Source organism: Pinus tabuliformis, chromosome 1_1, assembly GCF_031772625.1.
Source record: "Pinus tabuliformis cultivar Carrire ecotype Pingquan chromosome 1_1, CPIR1, whole genome shotgun sequence".
NCBI lineage: Eukaryota > Viridiplantae > Streptophyta > Pinopsida > Pinales > Pinaceae > Pinus > Pinus tabuliformis.
This window is the reverse complement of record NC_142297.1, coordinates 818,461,287-818,477,716: the sequence shown is the minus strand read 5'-3', so window position 1 is coordinate 818,477,716 and position 16,430 is coordinate 818,461,287.

Below are 16,430 nucleotides of genomic sequence, written 5' to 3'. Positions count from 1 at the left end.
TAATTCAACTTCCTTTCCTTCTGTAGAGAATTTCATGAAAAGTTCTTGAAAATTAAAAGCTATTGTACCCAAAGATTGTAGCCATTGGACTCCTAGTACAACATCAGCACCACCCATTGGAATGGAAAGCGTTGGGCTATTCAATACATATTCTCCCATGCATAGCTTGATATTATGGCACTTTCCTAAGCAATTTATGGTTCCTCCACTTGCAACCATCACTTGACACTCTAGTGCTAGATATAAGAAGCAATTCAATTCCTTGGCTATCTAAAAATGAATATAATTATGGGTACTTCCCGAATCAATCAACATTATTACCTTTTTCTTCTTGATATGCCCTTCTATCTTGATAGTTTGAGGAGTGGTAATTCTAGCCAATGCATTACAAGATATGGTCAGATTCATTTCTTCTTTTTCTAGGGTTTGTTCCTGGTGTATATCCTCTTCTTTTAATGTTTCTTGTTCCTTTTCTTCCTCCTCTTCACAATCTATGTAAAATAATTTCTTCTCGGCACACTTATGACCTTTAGTGTATTTGCTATCACAACTGTAACAAAGCCCTTTTTCTCTTTTTTCTTCCAACTGTTGTGGTGTCAACCTTGTAGGTTGTGGATGGCTAGGGGCAACAACACTTCCATATTTATGATTGTGAATGGTAGGCTTCCTTGTTGCCATAATTTTGCTTTGAATTTTTCTTGCCAACCTAAATTCCTTCTCTAATGAATCTGGTTCAAAAAGGCGAACCTCATGTTGGATGTTATCTTTTAAAGTCCCTATGAACACATCAATCATATGCTCTGTTGGCATTATGATACAGATTTGGCACTATGACACAGGTGTTGTCCTTTATGGCAACTCACACAGATGACAGATCACAGTTCAGGCTCACAAAATGAAGAAAGAGAGGTATACGCAGGTTCCCCATTGACCAAGCCGCGTGTACACGTGGGTTCGCAGACCAAAAGGCACGTATAGCATACACACACACTTTCAAGGAAGGAAAGGCGTATGTGTCAAAAACTTATTTTTGGTCTGTGGTATTTGGTCCATGGTATTTTGATCCATGGTATTGGTCCAAGGTATCTTGTTTGAAGTGTTGACCCCAGGTGTTTGGTCCAAGCTATTGATTCTAAGTGGTTTTGGATGATGGGATTGAGTAAGGCCTAAGACTATAAAAGGAGGAGAAGATCATTAGGCAAAGGCACTCATGAATTGAATATTTAATGAAGAGCAAGATCTAGAATACATGTTATTGGGTTATGGTGCACAACTAGATTTGAATCAAGGATGAACCTGAGTGCTTGATGAAGGAGAAGTTCTATTGATGGGTCAAGATCTTAAGGCTTGAAGAGAAGTATCTTTGTGTGGTTTTTATATTTTATCTGAATAACTGGCGCATGTTGTAATTAGAAAATATGATGATCTGGGTATAACTGATGTTTGGAATTATTGTAAAGTTTAAAACATCTTTTACAGATTTTTACACAGGTTCTCTTTAGCAAAGATGTGTATACACGCTGGTTTTGCATATCAAAACAACGTATACATAGGTTCTCCCTAATAAAACAACGTATGTACACAAGTTTGACACATTGAAGTTGTGTATACCTAATAAATTATGCTTTAGCTATTTATGGTTGTTGTTGCATTGTTCTGGGTTCTGTCTTGGGTTCTATTACTGTTAATGTATTCTGGTTACAACATTCTGAGAAGTGATTGATTGATTCAGTTTCAGTTGGTGCAAAGGATATTGGTTGATGCAGATATATTTGATGTTTGATTGATGTTATTGATGGATCTAGTCTAAAAATTTATGAAGCATGGTCCCTGGAAGAAAAGAGAAGGTTATAGCCTTACATAGGTCAGTACCTACGTACTAGTAAACACATCAGCTAGTACAAGAGCTAAGGGGGGTTGTAACTCCCTTCCAGGAGAAGTTGGAGAACGAGAGAAGGTTGTAGCCTTCTGTAGGTAGAAGCCGATGTACTGTCTGTTAGGGCCTAAATCTACCTCAGGCTGAGAAAGGTAGGATCTAGGGTAACATCATACCACGCTTAACCTGGTAGCTAGCCCTACCAGGTCGGGAGAGGGATCTCTCCCTGTCAATCTCAAAAAATATGGCCAATGAAAGCTTGAGATGACTAATGTAATGACTGATTTTAGGCTAGGTATGTGTACAAAGGTGTTTGATTGAATTTGATGATGTTTTGTTGGCTCAAATGTGAAAGGCAGATTTGGGCTTGGGGAATGAGGCTCAGTTTTGCAGAGATCGCTATGGGGCAAGGTAGGCAAGTGATCTGGTACTTCAAATTGAGTGAGATTGAGAGATTTTAGACAGGTGATGATTTGAAAAAGCATGAAAAACTTAGAGATCCTTCTCAAACAGCTGAAAACATAGATAACTAAACAAACCCTAGGTAGAGCACTGCATTTTCAATGGATTCTACCTTTATCCTTGTTTGATTTAGTTAATATGAAGCAAAGATAAGATAATGGCATAAACAAAACACATGTAAACTTACAATTACAGGAGGAAACACAATACCAAATCAAGATGCAACATGAATCCCATAAAGTGCTGCAAACCACTGGTCTATTCCTTAGCCAAACATGCTTAAATGAGTATACAATGAAGCTCCAAGCTTTCCCAAAATTCCAACCTTCTGCCAAATTCCAACCCCTACACTATGAAATTCATAAAATATATACATTTTCTCATCCTTGTACTAAGGGAATTGAGCTCAACCATTTTCTTCAAAATAGAATTAGTTACATTAAACTTGGGCCAAATTTCTGAAAATAGTTGTTGAAGATGAACTCGTATCTCCTATACCATAGTACCTGTTACAAAACTGAAAGAGGTTTTTGAAGATAAGATTATGGTGGGGAAACACCTCTCTCAAATTTGGGAAATTCGTTTCCATTTGCTTGCAATTTGTTCCACAAAATAATCTCTAAAACATAAAATCATTAAAAATTTAAATCTATGAAAATGAGCTGTAAAGCTCTAGTCACATATCCCAATTCATGACAATTTTGAGTAAATTGAAAGAGGTTTTTGTTAGATGGCTTATTTTTAACAAAAACCTCTTTGGGTTTCTGAAAATTACTTTCCATCTGTTGTAAAATGGCCCCGCACTAAAATGACTAAAACAATAAAAAATATGAAAATTTTGCTTTGTTTTAATGTAGGCTCCAAATATCACTGTATATCTCCCACATAGAAGCACCTATGCATAAACTCAAAACATGCATAACCAAGAATCACTCATTCATTTTGGTCATATCTTCTAATCCGGGAACCGGTTATGGGAGTTTGATATGCCGTTGGAAAGATTTTTCTGAGCTTCTTTTGATGGACACACTTGTGACATGTTTTGTGCTGAACATCATGTGCAAAACATCTAACAAAAAAGACATAGTAAGATCTCATGTTGATCCCTAGTGTCAGGCTGCAAAGACTGGAACTAACATCGACTCCGTTGGGGATGGCAGCTCCTTGGAGGTGCCAAGAACTACAGATCTCTGGAAAGCAGACAGTGCCTCTTTCATTGGGCATGGATGGTCAAACAACTACAAACCCAAAACAACTCATACCAATCCAAAAACATATACATACTGCAACATGTACATAAACAAATACCGAAAACTGAAATGCTGCCTTGGGCAGCTTATTTATGTATAAATCTAACCCACTTTGCTGCAAAATTGATAGATCAAGTAATGTTGTAATGCCATATCAACCAATCAAGTAATTGTGACAAGGATGCTGCTTGAAAGTGCTTCAACCAGGACACAAATGTAAATGTTGATAGACATACATGTACATAACGAGTCTGGTTGTGTAAAAGACAATTTGATTTATCAGTTAAACTGAAAAAAAAATTCCATGTACATTGCAATAGGATCGAAAAAACCAAACTCTGTTTGCTGCCCCAACCCCTCAATGCATGCCTCCAGCTGCAAACTATCAATGCAAATATCCATGGGCAACCTTACCTTCTATTCCTTCTGTTAAAAAAGGTCCCCAAAGAATGGGACTCGACAGTCCAGATCCTGGGACTATATTTGGTTCTCCAATTCAATTATATCTCCTTCAATTTTGATGGCAAACTCTTGAAAAAAATTGAGCTTAACTTCATGGCTGCATCGATAGGTTTTCAGATAAGAAGAAAGAGATGAAGAAAAGTTCTCATCTACCTCATCATTCGTGCACATATCTTCCCATTCTCTAAAACCTTGAATAGAGGGCACCTCTATTTTGAATTCTTCCTCTTTCTCCATCCATGTTTCAAGAAAGATATGCCAAAAATATGTAAAGGAATTAATAGATCTGATAGGAAAACCGTCAATCCATTTTCTACATTTGCCTTGAAATGAATCAAAGAACAATCTGATGAGGACATCCTCCTTTTTAACTCTAAAAATTTCCAAAAATGTTTTAAATTTTTCTATATGTTCTAGAGTCAAAGTCAGATCTTCCCCATTGAATTTAGGGCCATTACTCAAAATGTATGCATCCTTTGGTAATTGATTAGGAAAACCAGGAAGATTAGAAAAATCGGTACATGAATACCTTGAACAAATAGAAGCAACATCTGAGTCCTTCATTTAGCTAGTGGAGCCACCATCAATACTTTGAAACTCGAGACTTTGAATAGAGTGACCAAGTAGATGATTTCAACCTTCATATGTGTTTGATTGTTGTCCACCATCAGCAATCAGATCTGAACTGGACTACAAAATTGTACTGGGGAAATTTGCAAGTTAGATGTTCAGTTTATAAACTAGACCGGAGATTTACTGAAGTAGCATTCATCTACGTTCGCTAATGCAAACCAAGAGCGTTTCGAAGGCTACCTAGCTAACTTCAGGCCCAGTCTGTAGTCTACAAAGCCAAACAATGATAATAAACTTTTCTTCCCCAATATGGTCGCTACTATGTTAGTGCCTAGATTTACCTCATGCTGATAAAGGTAGGATCCAGGGCCAACATCAAACAACGCTTAACCTGGTAGCTAGCACTACCAGGTCGGGAGAGGGCTCTCTTCGGGTCAATCTCAGCAAAATATGATCACTAAAGGCTTGAGATGACTGATATAACTACTGATCTTAGGCTAGGTATGTGTACAGAAGAGTTTGATTGAATAAAATGATTTTTTTGCTAGCTCAAATGAAAAAGAAAATTTTGGGTGCAGGGAATGAGGCTCAGTTTGCAAAGATCTCAATGGGGCAAGGTAGGAAACTAATTTTGGCACTTCAAATCGAATGAGGTGGAGGGATTAGACAGAGGAGGAGTTGAAGAGGGAAAGAGAAGCCATGGATCCTCTCCAAACAGCTAAAAACATCAAGAAACTAAAGCAAACCTCAAGTAGAGCACTGCACTTTCAATGGATTCTACTTTCACTCTTGTTTGATTTAGCTGAGAAGAAATATGAGAGAATATGACATACATAAAACATAAATAAATTCACAAATACATAAGAAATCACTGTACCAAAACAAATGCCACAGGGATCCCAAAGAGTGCTGCAAACCCTGGTCTCAATTCCTTAGCCAAAATGCTGATATGAGTGTACAATGAACCTCCTCACTTTCGCAAGAGTCCAACCATGCTAATGACTGAAAAACCACATAATATAGACAAACCATAGCTCATCCTAGCCTCTAGGGGTTGAGCTCACATGTTTAGGAGCTGTTCCAACTAATTCTAAACTGAGAACTAGAAATCAGGCATTGGAACAACATGCCTCTAGAAACAAGGGAACTGATTCATTAAGTTTTAAACAACTTTTTAATAGATGAATCTACCCTCACAAGTGAAAATTTGACATATTTACATCATGATCCATTAATTTACATTAAATTACATCACAAATTTGACATTAAGAAGATGAAAAAGTCAAACTGGCAAAAGTTAGGCTAAAAATAGAGCATTCCTGGTCAAATTGGGCCAAATTTCCTCTATGCGTCGTGCCAAATTCTCTATGCGTAGCGCCTGCTTGAAGCCACTTTTTAAGGCCTTCCCGGTGCCAAAATTCACTCCAAGTGTACTTGTTGGAAAGTTCTACCTGTCTACTTTCCAACACAAGTGGAATTTTTCAATTTGGCCTCGATTTTCCCCTCAAAAGTTTAGTTATCCCAACACTGCTTCCTGTGTGTCAAAATAGGGGCAGTAAGGTCATTTTTTGAGTGTTTTTGACCTTTTTGAGGGCTCAAAACCTGTCAAAATTTCTTGGCCATTGGTAGGAAAGCATATTTTTCCATGCCAAATCCAAAAATGTTGAGTTTTTGTCATTTGGAGGTTCCCATCAAAAGCGAGCGCCAGGTGGAACGGCGCATAGCAGAAAATCCTGTTTTTTGTGCCAAAAATTCCAAAAATGAAAAAAGTGCCCCAAATTTTTTGGAATTTGGGTTGAGTCTTCTCCATCAAGTGCTGTGTTGGGCCAAGGAAGTCTCAGCCAAGACCTGAAGTCTATCATGTTCCTTTTACCTCTTTGATGCCATTTTCAATTTTGCCTTTAAGCTCCTGATTCTCGCCTTGCAAACTTTGTTTCTCGCCATATAATGATATGCCATATGTCTCAAAAATGTCTTCTCCTTGTTGGCCTTCTCAAACAACCTCTCTAAGTGGATATTGGCTCTTTCAAGCCATGACTCCCAATCGGCATTGACCTCTTGCTCAAGTGAAGTGAGCTCCACCCTCCTCCTTTGGGCAGCTTGACAATTCTCTCGAATGTTCTACAACTCCATAATCGCTTGCTGATCTTCAAGCTACTTATTCTTTTGCTCTAGGTGCTTTATTATCCATTTAGCTTCTCCAAGTTGAGGGACAGGGCATTGATGTCTGCCTGTTACTCTTGAATGACTTTTTTGAGATTTGTGCTTTGCAGGCCCAAATCCGTATCATCACCCTCAATGAGAATGAAATCAGTCTCTCGCTCACCTGATGGTCCTTCATCCTATAATGGCCTCTTTCCTTTGTCCTAAACCTGTTGTGCTGATGATAGAAGAGAGACCCCTTCCATCCCGGGTGGAGATAATACTCGCTTTGCTGTTGCGAACAACCGTCTAGTGCCCTTCTGATAAGTGATAAACACCGACATACTGGCGGTCTGTGTCTCATGACCCTCATGCTGATATGAAGGTTCAACTGTCTCATGCAACACCTCAGGAGGTCCTTGAGGAGCTGTGAAAAACTAACGAGAAATTAAGTCCTCCCAAGTGATGTCCTGCAAACCGAGCTTATGAATGACCACAATCTTAATGAGAGAAAATTGGTAAATACTGTTGAACTGCTGCTGAGGAGTCTTGTGTTGCACTAGGGTGGTCATTTTCTCAATATTTCAGCACATGAAGTAGGGGAGGCTGATCATCCTCACCCTGGTAAAATGCATCAACAACCTGATATGATAGGCATATAAACAGGAAAACCGACCCTCACAGCTGAAATACTTCATTGTCAGTTTCATTAAAAGAGCATATGAATCTTTGAGGTACCGAAAAGGAAACACTCTACTGAGTTGCCTCAAATAACTGGGCTTGATGTATGGTTCATAATGCTGCCTGTCAATTTGCTGCCTCTTGTTCCATTGCTCTCCAATGTTAGGAATACTAGTTGCTAGTGAAATAGATTCTGCTGTTAAGGTGAATGTGACACTAGCTAGAGTGGCTTGACCATCATGTAAATGAAGCACAAACAAACGATCCAACTCATGATGAAACTAAATTCTAGCAACTAGCTCACAAAATTCATAGCAAGAATGGTGTTGGAAACATGACATGGCGAGAGGGCAAGCCTGTAACTCAGCAAGAGTGGTTGGTTCTTCTCGAATATGCTTGCCACCTCTATGAGGCCTCCTGGGTGCATGTACCTCTGTAGGTGAGTCACTGTGTGTCTCCTCTTCATAAGCATATGAGGGATCATATTCCATCTCTGCTAGTGGGTGAGCTGTCTTGATGAGAAGCAGGTGATTTATTATGTTCTTGGTTTCTGCCACCAAAGTGAAAGTGATATGAGGGACTGTAGAGGGAGGGAAAAATGAGGGATATTAGGGACTGTTGGGATAGGGTTTAGTTAGGGAAACAAGGGATTAGGGAATAATTTAGGAGTTTTGGGTATAGCACTAGGGTTTGGGAATTATATTTGGGATTTTGGGAAAAATAGGATTGGGGATAGGGATATATGATTTTGTTTTGGGAATATGAGAATTAGGTAATAGGGGAATACACTAGGAAAATAAGTGAGGGAGTGGAAAGATGAGGGAATGACTTGGCATCCAAAACAAGAGTACAAACCCTAGGCATTGTTTCCTTTGAAAGATGCAAGAGGTAGAGTTTGATTTTTTTTTCACACAACCACCATAAGACAACCACCAAAAATTGGATGAAAAGCAGTGATAGAGGCTCAACCTACTTGCACAAATGAAGATCCAAGCGTTTTGGACGATTTGGAGTGCGTTGTTGCAAATTTCGGGCTTTGCAACTCTATGCGCCATGCATCAAACCCAACGCGCCGCGCCTTGTGTGTGCGTTGCGCCCACTTAAATTTAAATTGGAAATCAAGGCCCTATGCACCGCACCTACTATGTGTGTCGTGCCACTTGCCCAGTGCGCTGCGCTTCTGATTTTGGGAAGATTTCTCCAACTTTGTCTTACTTTCTCACAAACACGACTTTGTTTTGCCCAACTTTGTCTTTGAAATGCAAATGAACCTTTCAATGGAAGAAATGAATTATATACAAGGAGCTTTTAATTTTTTGGTTTATAAAACCCACTTTACAATGTTTGGAAAATGACTTGACTTTTAACTCTGTTTTTTAGCTTTTTCACTTTATTTGAGCTTGTGATGAACTGAATGACTTCTTTGCAGGGGACTGGAGCTACTGAGGCTAGGGAAAGTGACCAGGGCTACAGGTGGAGTGATTTACACATGAAGGAAATAAAATTACATGAATTTATCTAATAAAATCGGAAATACTATGTTTTTCCTCAAAACAGAGTTTTGAGGAAAAATATAGTTTTGAAAAATTGGTTATAAAATTTATTGGTACTGGAACCTCCTCATGTGCCTGCTGACTATTATTGGACACTTTGAAACCATTTTTGATGAAAACCTAATGACAATGAAACCTTAGAAGAATGACTCTTGAAATTTTAAAGACAAAACGGTGACTGTATATGATTTTGATGAATAAACATGGGCCAGCAGGTATAGGACATGAGGGAAACTGTAGGAGAAACCACTACCGTCAGATGATCCATGTTTCCTAATGGAATGCAGCTGACTGGGCGGGACACCTAATATGAAATGCAACAAGAGGATTTGATCTCTGATGGAGGGATGAAGATACCGACACTAACACTAGCATAAGACTGCACCAGTACAAAATAATTGTAAAAAGAAGTTTCTTATTAAAAGAAGATAGAGATGACTGCAACAGGTGGTTTTAACCCACATTGGGTTTCCACCTTATATCTTGTATTCATGTGTGTGATTTTCTGCTCTGTTTTTACTTGACCTGGTTACTATTTATATGGTTCTGATGCACAGAATAAAGATCAACATATGATGAATTAACTAAATTATAAGTTTGCAGGGTATACGATAGTTTCCTTAAATATAGTTGTGTATACACGCAAGTTTCATTAACTGAAGAAGCATATATGAATCTGATTGTGGAAATGAAATATTATTGACTTGCTAATATTGATTCACCCCCCCCCCTCTCAGTATTATTTCCAACAATTGGCCTCAGAGCAGGTCCTTCAAAAGAAGCTTGATCGCTTGAAGGAAGATCTATCACCATGAGTAACTACGAAAGAGAGGGATCCATTAGACCACCAATCTTTGATGGGAGAAACTTTGCTTATTGGAAGGCAAGAACCACAACATATCTTCAATCTCTTTGAACAGATGTCTGGGAAATCGTGGAAGGAGGATATACGTTTCCATCAGCAATTCCTACAGATACGGCAGGTAAAAAGCAATATGAAACCAATGCCAAGGCTGTCAATACATTATTGGGGAGTCTGTCACAATCAAAATTTGTCAAAGTTATGTAGCTCAAGACCACCAAAGAAATATGGGACAATATTGTTCTAAGCTATGAAGGATACTATCAGGTAAAACATTCAAAACTGCAATCTCTCATAATTTAATATGAAACTCTCAAAATGCACAATGATGAAAGTATATCTAGTTACTTCTTACGTATAGATGAGATTGTTAACTGCATTAAGAACATGGGTGAAGAGATAAAATAAGTTACTTTAGTTGAAAATGTTTTAAGATCCTTGTCTACTAAGTTTTAGTCAAAAGTTTCTGCCATAGAAGAGAAGCAGGATCTTCAAAATATTACTATGACACAGATGCACGGAATCTTAACTACTTTTGAAATGAGAAAAGGAGTTCCATCAGATATGAGAGAAGCTACATTCAAAGCTTTAGGAAGAGAAGAACTCAATGAATCAGGAAATATTTCAGAAGAAGAGGAAGAAGCAAACTTTGTCAAGAACCTTCAACGGGGTTCTGGAAGATTTAGAGGTAAAATACCTTTCAAATATTTTTCTTGTGGAAGAGTTGATCATTATGCTGCCAAATGTCCTCATAAAGATAAGCTTGATAAAGGTAAGGAATCAATAAAATGGAATAGGAAACAAAGTGTAAGTAAGAAGAGCTACTATACACATGAAGAGGGTGACGGTTTATCAAATAGTGATGAAGATAATAATGACTATAGACTTCTGATGGATTTTAAAGATGACGATTTATTGGATTCTTTAGATGAAGATTATCTTTATGAAGAAATATCTAAACTCAAAATCTATTTAGAAGAGAAGAATATGATTATAGATACTCTAACATTCCAACTTGCTGAAAGAGAAAAACACAATGAGAAACTAGAATGTGAAATTGTGGGTCTAAGAAAAGATATTGAGAAAACAAAATCTCTCAATCTCATATTTGCTAAAGGATCAGAAATTTAGATGCAATTATCAAAGTGCAGTGTTCTCCTCTGATAAACATAGGACTTGGATATACTGAAGAAGCATTTCAAGCACAGAATTCGTCAACCTCCACTAAAAGCTATCTTGATGTAGCAAAGAGCAGTGAACAATTGGACAATCGTCAGCAAAGGCATAAAGCAGATCACTAAGTAAATCGGGTTCAATCTACTTCAAGGATGAATAGAAGCTACAACCAACCTCAGGTAAATCATACTAAATCTACTTCAAGAATGAGTATCAATGGAAACTACAATCAACAGGTTAGCAGATTCAATAATCGTAGGAACTTCTTTAATGGACAATGTTTTTCATGTCGTAACTTTGGACACAAAGCTACCCAATGTGTTGCTTATAAGACCATCATGACTAGAGAAGCATGAAATCAAAGGAATGTGACAGGGATCATGAAAAGGACCTACAATAACTTTTCGCTTCTTGAAAATGAAATAGAATGCTCTATCTATAACAACTTCGGTCATGAAGATTCTGAATGTAGGAATAAATTTCGGCAAACATCTTAGAAGGAGCAAACTTCATTGAGTCCCAAAATATGGAGAAAGAAATAACCACAAATAGAAAGATGTGGTATAGCCTTGTATGCAGAAGGACAAGAAAATCAGTGGTACATCGACATTGGATGCTCGAAACACATGGTAGGTGATAAAGAAAAACTTCAGTCATATAATGCCTTAGAAAAGGAAAAGAAGGTCTCATTTGGAAATGACACTCCTACTATCATAAAAGGTAAAGGGTCTATTCTCTTAAAAGAAAAGGTTAAAGCTGGGAATATTATGTATGTTGATGGTCTAAAGCATAACCTATTGAGTGTTAGTCAAATGTGTGATCAAGGAAATGAAGTAGTATTTCAATCAAATGGATGTGTTGTTTGTGAGCTTGATACAGGAGAAACCGTGATCAAAGGCATAAGAACTCCAAACAACTTATACATACTCAAGGGAGGACAACAATAGTCCTATCTAAGCAAAAATGATGAACACTGGCTATGGCACAAAATATTGGGGCATTTAAGCTTCCTCAAATAAGGAAAGCATGCAAATTCCAGGCTGTTCGTGATCTTCCTGATATCAACATTCCAGAAAATACAATATGCAAATCATGTCAATTTGGAAAGCAAACCAGAGCACATTTCCCTGAGAAGGAAGGATCAGCTAGTAAGCCTCTTGAACTTGTTCATACTGATTTATGTGGTCCATCAAGGAAAAAGTCACCTCGTCGAGAAGAATATTTTATATTATTCATTGACGATTTTTCTAGAATGTGTTGGATTGGACTTCTAAAGCATAAAGATGAAGCATTTGAAAAGTTGAAAGCCTTCAAAGCCTTGGTTGAAAATGAATTAGATCACAAAATCAAATGCCTCAGATCTAATCGAGGAGGGGAATTTACCTCAAATGAATTCTTCGACTTTTCTGAAGAACATGGAATAAAAAGAGAATTCTCCACTGCAAGCACTCCTCAGCAAAATGGAGTGGTAAAATGAATGAACAAAATTGTTCAACAAATGGCTCGTGCCATGCTAGATGATTTTGGAACTCCTGCAACCTTCCGCGGTGAAGCTACATTTACTGCCGTCACTATTCTCAACAAAGCAAAGATTCGGGTAAAAATAACTCAAACTCCACATGAACTTTGGTATGGTAAGACTCCTACTATAAAATAATTCAAAGTTTTTGGAAGAAAATGTTACATCAAAAGGACTGATGAAAAACTTGGCAAGTTTGATCCTAGAGCAGATGAAGGCATTCTCCTTGTTTACTCTTCCCGAAGTAAAGGATATAAGTGTTATAACAAAATAATTGGGAAAATTATTGAAAGTATTGATGTTGTGATTGATGAAGCAGGAAAAAATCCAAAGCAGGTAAAAATCGAAGATTGTGGAGAAGATGAGGATTATCCTTCCACAACAAATCAGACTAATTTTGAAGAAGAAGAAACCAATGAAGCACCAGAAGAAAAGATAATGGCAGAAGAAAAGACACCAACCAGGTATGTTCAGAAAAATCATCCAGAGACTCAAATTTTGGGACAGAAAGAGGTAGGTGTGCAGACAAGAAGAACTATTACAAACGATTCAAGATATCTAGCATTTCTTTCCTCCATTTAACCTCAAAATGGAAATGAAGCATGCAAAGATGATTGTTGGGTCAAGGCCATGAATGAAGAACTTGCGAAAATTGAAAAAAATAATACTTGGGAATTAGTTCTTAGACCTCATGATAAGAATATCATAGGAACCAAATGGATATTAAAAAACAAGCATAATGAAAATGGTGAAGTTATCATAAACAAGGCTAGACTTGTTTGTAAAGGATATGCTCAACAAGAAGGTATAGATTTTGAAGAAACTTTTGCACCTGTTGCTAGACTTGAAGCCATAAGAATGTTACTCACTCTTTCTAGCTTTTAGAAATTCAAAGTATACCAAATGGATGTAAAATCTTCCTTTCTTAATGGAGACTTAAAAGAAGAAGTATATATTGAGCGACCAGACGGATTCATCCTTGGAAATGATCCAAAACTTGTATGCCAACTCAGAAAGGCTCTCTATGGTCTAAAACAAGCTCCAAGGGCCTGGTATTACCATCTTGACAAATACCTCCATCAACAAGGTTTTTCAAAAGGATCAGCTGATAGAAATCTGTATACAAAGATTGATAATGATAAATTGCTAATACGTGTAGTGTATGTTGATGATATCATTTTTTTTAGCAATGAAGAAGCCATGAGTCAAAACTTTGCTTTGGTAATGTAGCAAGAATTTGAAATGTCCCTACTTGGTGAGCTCACATATTTTCTCGACCTACATCTTTAACAAAATAAAGATGGTATTTTTCTATCACAAACCAAGTATCTCAGGCAGATCTTGAAAAAATACAACATGGAAGATTCTAAACCAGTATGTACCCCCATGGTAATAGGATGCAGTCGCAGCTCAAATGATGAATCAACAACAATACATCAACCAACCTACATATCCATGATTGGCATTTTGCTTTATCTAACAAGTACCCGACCAGAAATCATGCATGTAGTGGGAATAGTTGGAAGATTCCAAGAAAATCCAAAGGAATCACACCTTTAGGCAGTCAAAAGGATCTTCAAATATCTTCAAGGAACTCAGAATTTTGGTTTATGGTATCCTAGGGATACAGATCTTACACCTCATGCATATAGATGTAGATTGGGAAGGAAGTGAGGATGACAGAAAAGCACTAGTGGTGGTGCATTCTATATGGGTTCCAGATTAGTGTCTTGATTAAGCAAGAAACAAAGTTCAATTGCATTATCTACAGCTGAAGCAGAAGATGTGGTTGCTGCATCTTACTACACACAACTCCTTTAGATGATGCAAACCTTGCAAGACATTCAATTTACTTTGTAGGATCTTGATATTGAATCTAATATTCAATTTATTTTACCCTTATATTCAATTTTTGGAAGTCCTCAATGTGCTCCATCATTGAACCCTTTTGTTTGAGATTTATCAATTGGCTAAAAAAAGTGTTGCTTTTTGTACCCTCATAATGTGCTATCATTTCATCCATAAAATTAGCCCAAGTGACAATTTTTTTATGAGATCAAAGCCATCGACACCATACAAACTGATTTGGTTCCAAATATAAAGTTTTAATGCATACTTTCTATGTGTTTTTCACATATGGAGATCGAAAAATTGCTCCATCTGTAGTATCCATGTTCCGGGATGCTTGCCATCAAAATTCCTCATATTGATCTTTGGAACATGGTGGTTCTTCGATCCAGCGTTAGAGTCTATGAAATCGTGATTAACATTTATTTTGTTCTCATCATGAGTTTCCTTTACTACCCTTTCGCCATTAGTAATCATTTCTTGTAGAAACTTTGTCAAATATGTCTTCAAATCTTCCATGCTTGTCTTCAAATCTATCTTCAAATCTGTCTTTAAATCGTCCATCTTAGCTTCCATGCCATCCATCTTAGCTTCCACATCATTCATCTTAGCTTCTACACCTTTCTTTAAACCATCCATCTTAGCTTCCATGCCTTTCTTTAAACCATCCATCTTAGCTTATACATCTTTCTTTAAACTATCCATCTTATTTTCTGTTACTTTTTGTGCGAGTGAAATTGTTATGAAACCAGCTCAAGAAAAGATAGATCAACGCCTTAGAATTCAGCCTCTTCGAGGGGGCAACCTCCTTTACATTACATAAATGAACAATTCTTCGATGATACAAATGACAAAACCTCCTTTCTATATATAGAGTCTAAGGAGTCACAATATAATCCAGCCGACCTAACAATAATAATATAAAGCCACAAAAATAACAATAGAGGGATTCTATGGGGCACATAAATAACAATATGGGGGTAATAGGGGCACAACAATATAAATAAGGGGTATAACTACAATAGTAATGGGGTAATCACTAGTATTATAGGGACCCAACATGCCCCTCTCCTTCAAAAAAGTGTTGTCCTCAACGCTTGAGCAGTTCTGGATACTTCTGCATAAAATTCTCATCCTCCCATGTGGAATCTTCAGCGGATAAGTTCTTCCACTTGATAAGATACTCTGAAATTGATCGATTTCGTAGCTGTCGAGTTCTTGTTTCTGTGACTGCTTCCGGTTCCAATATAATTTTTCCTTCCTCGTCAAGTTCTGGCAATATTGTTTGAACTGGGAGCTTGTCGCCTATAACCTTCTTTAAACATGAAACATGGAAAACTGGGTGCAATCGAGAAGCTGCAGGAAGCTCCAATTTGTATGCCATAGTACCAATCTTTTCCAACACCTTGTACGGACCATAATACTTTGGTGATAATTTATTATCCTTCTTAGCTTGCTTTAGGGACATTTGCTTATATGGTTGTAGCCGTAGGAATACCCAATCACCTACATCAAAACTTCTTTCACTGCGATGTTGATCTGCCTGTTGTTTCATTCTATTTTGTGCCAACACGAGGTTATCCTTTAAGAGTTGGAGGACTTGTTGTTGATGTTCGATGTGATGTTCCACTGCCTGAACCTTAGAATTTTCTCTTAAATATGATGTGATGGATGGTGGTTGATACCCATAAAGTGCCATAAATGGGGTCATTTTTGTTGCTGTATGGAAGGAAGTGTTATACCACCATTCAGCCAGAGGCAACCATTTGACCCATTGTGTCTGTTTATCAGATACAAAGCAACGAAGATATCCTTCCAAACATTTGTTTACTATCTCAGTTTGCCCATCAGATTGAGGATGATAAGATGAGCTATGAGCTAACTGAGTACCAAGACAAGAAAATAATTCTGTCCAAAAATTTCCAGTGAAAATGGGATCTCTGTCACTTACAATAATCTTTGGGTTTCCATGTAGCTTTTGAACTGTTTCCATAAATGCAGTAGAAACTGTACTGGCTTTAAATGG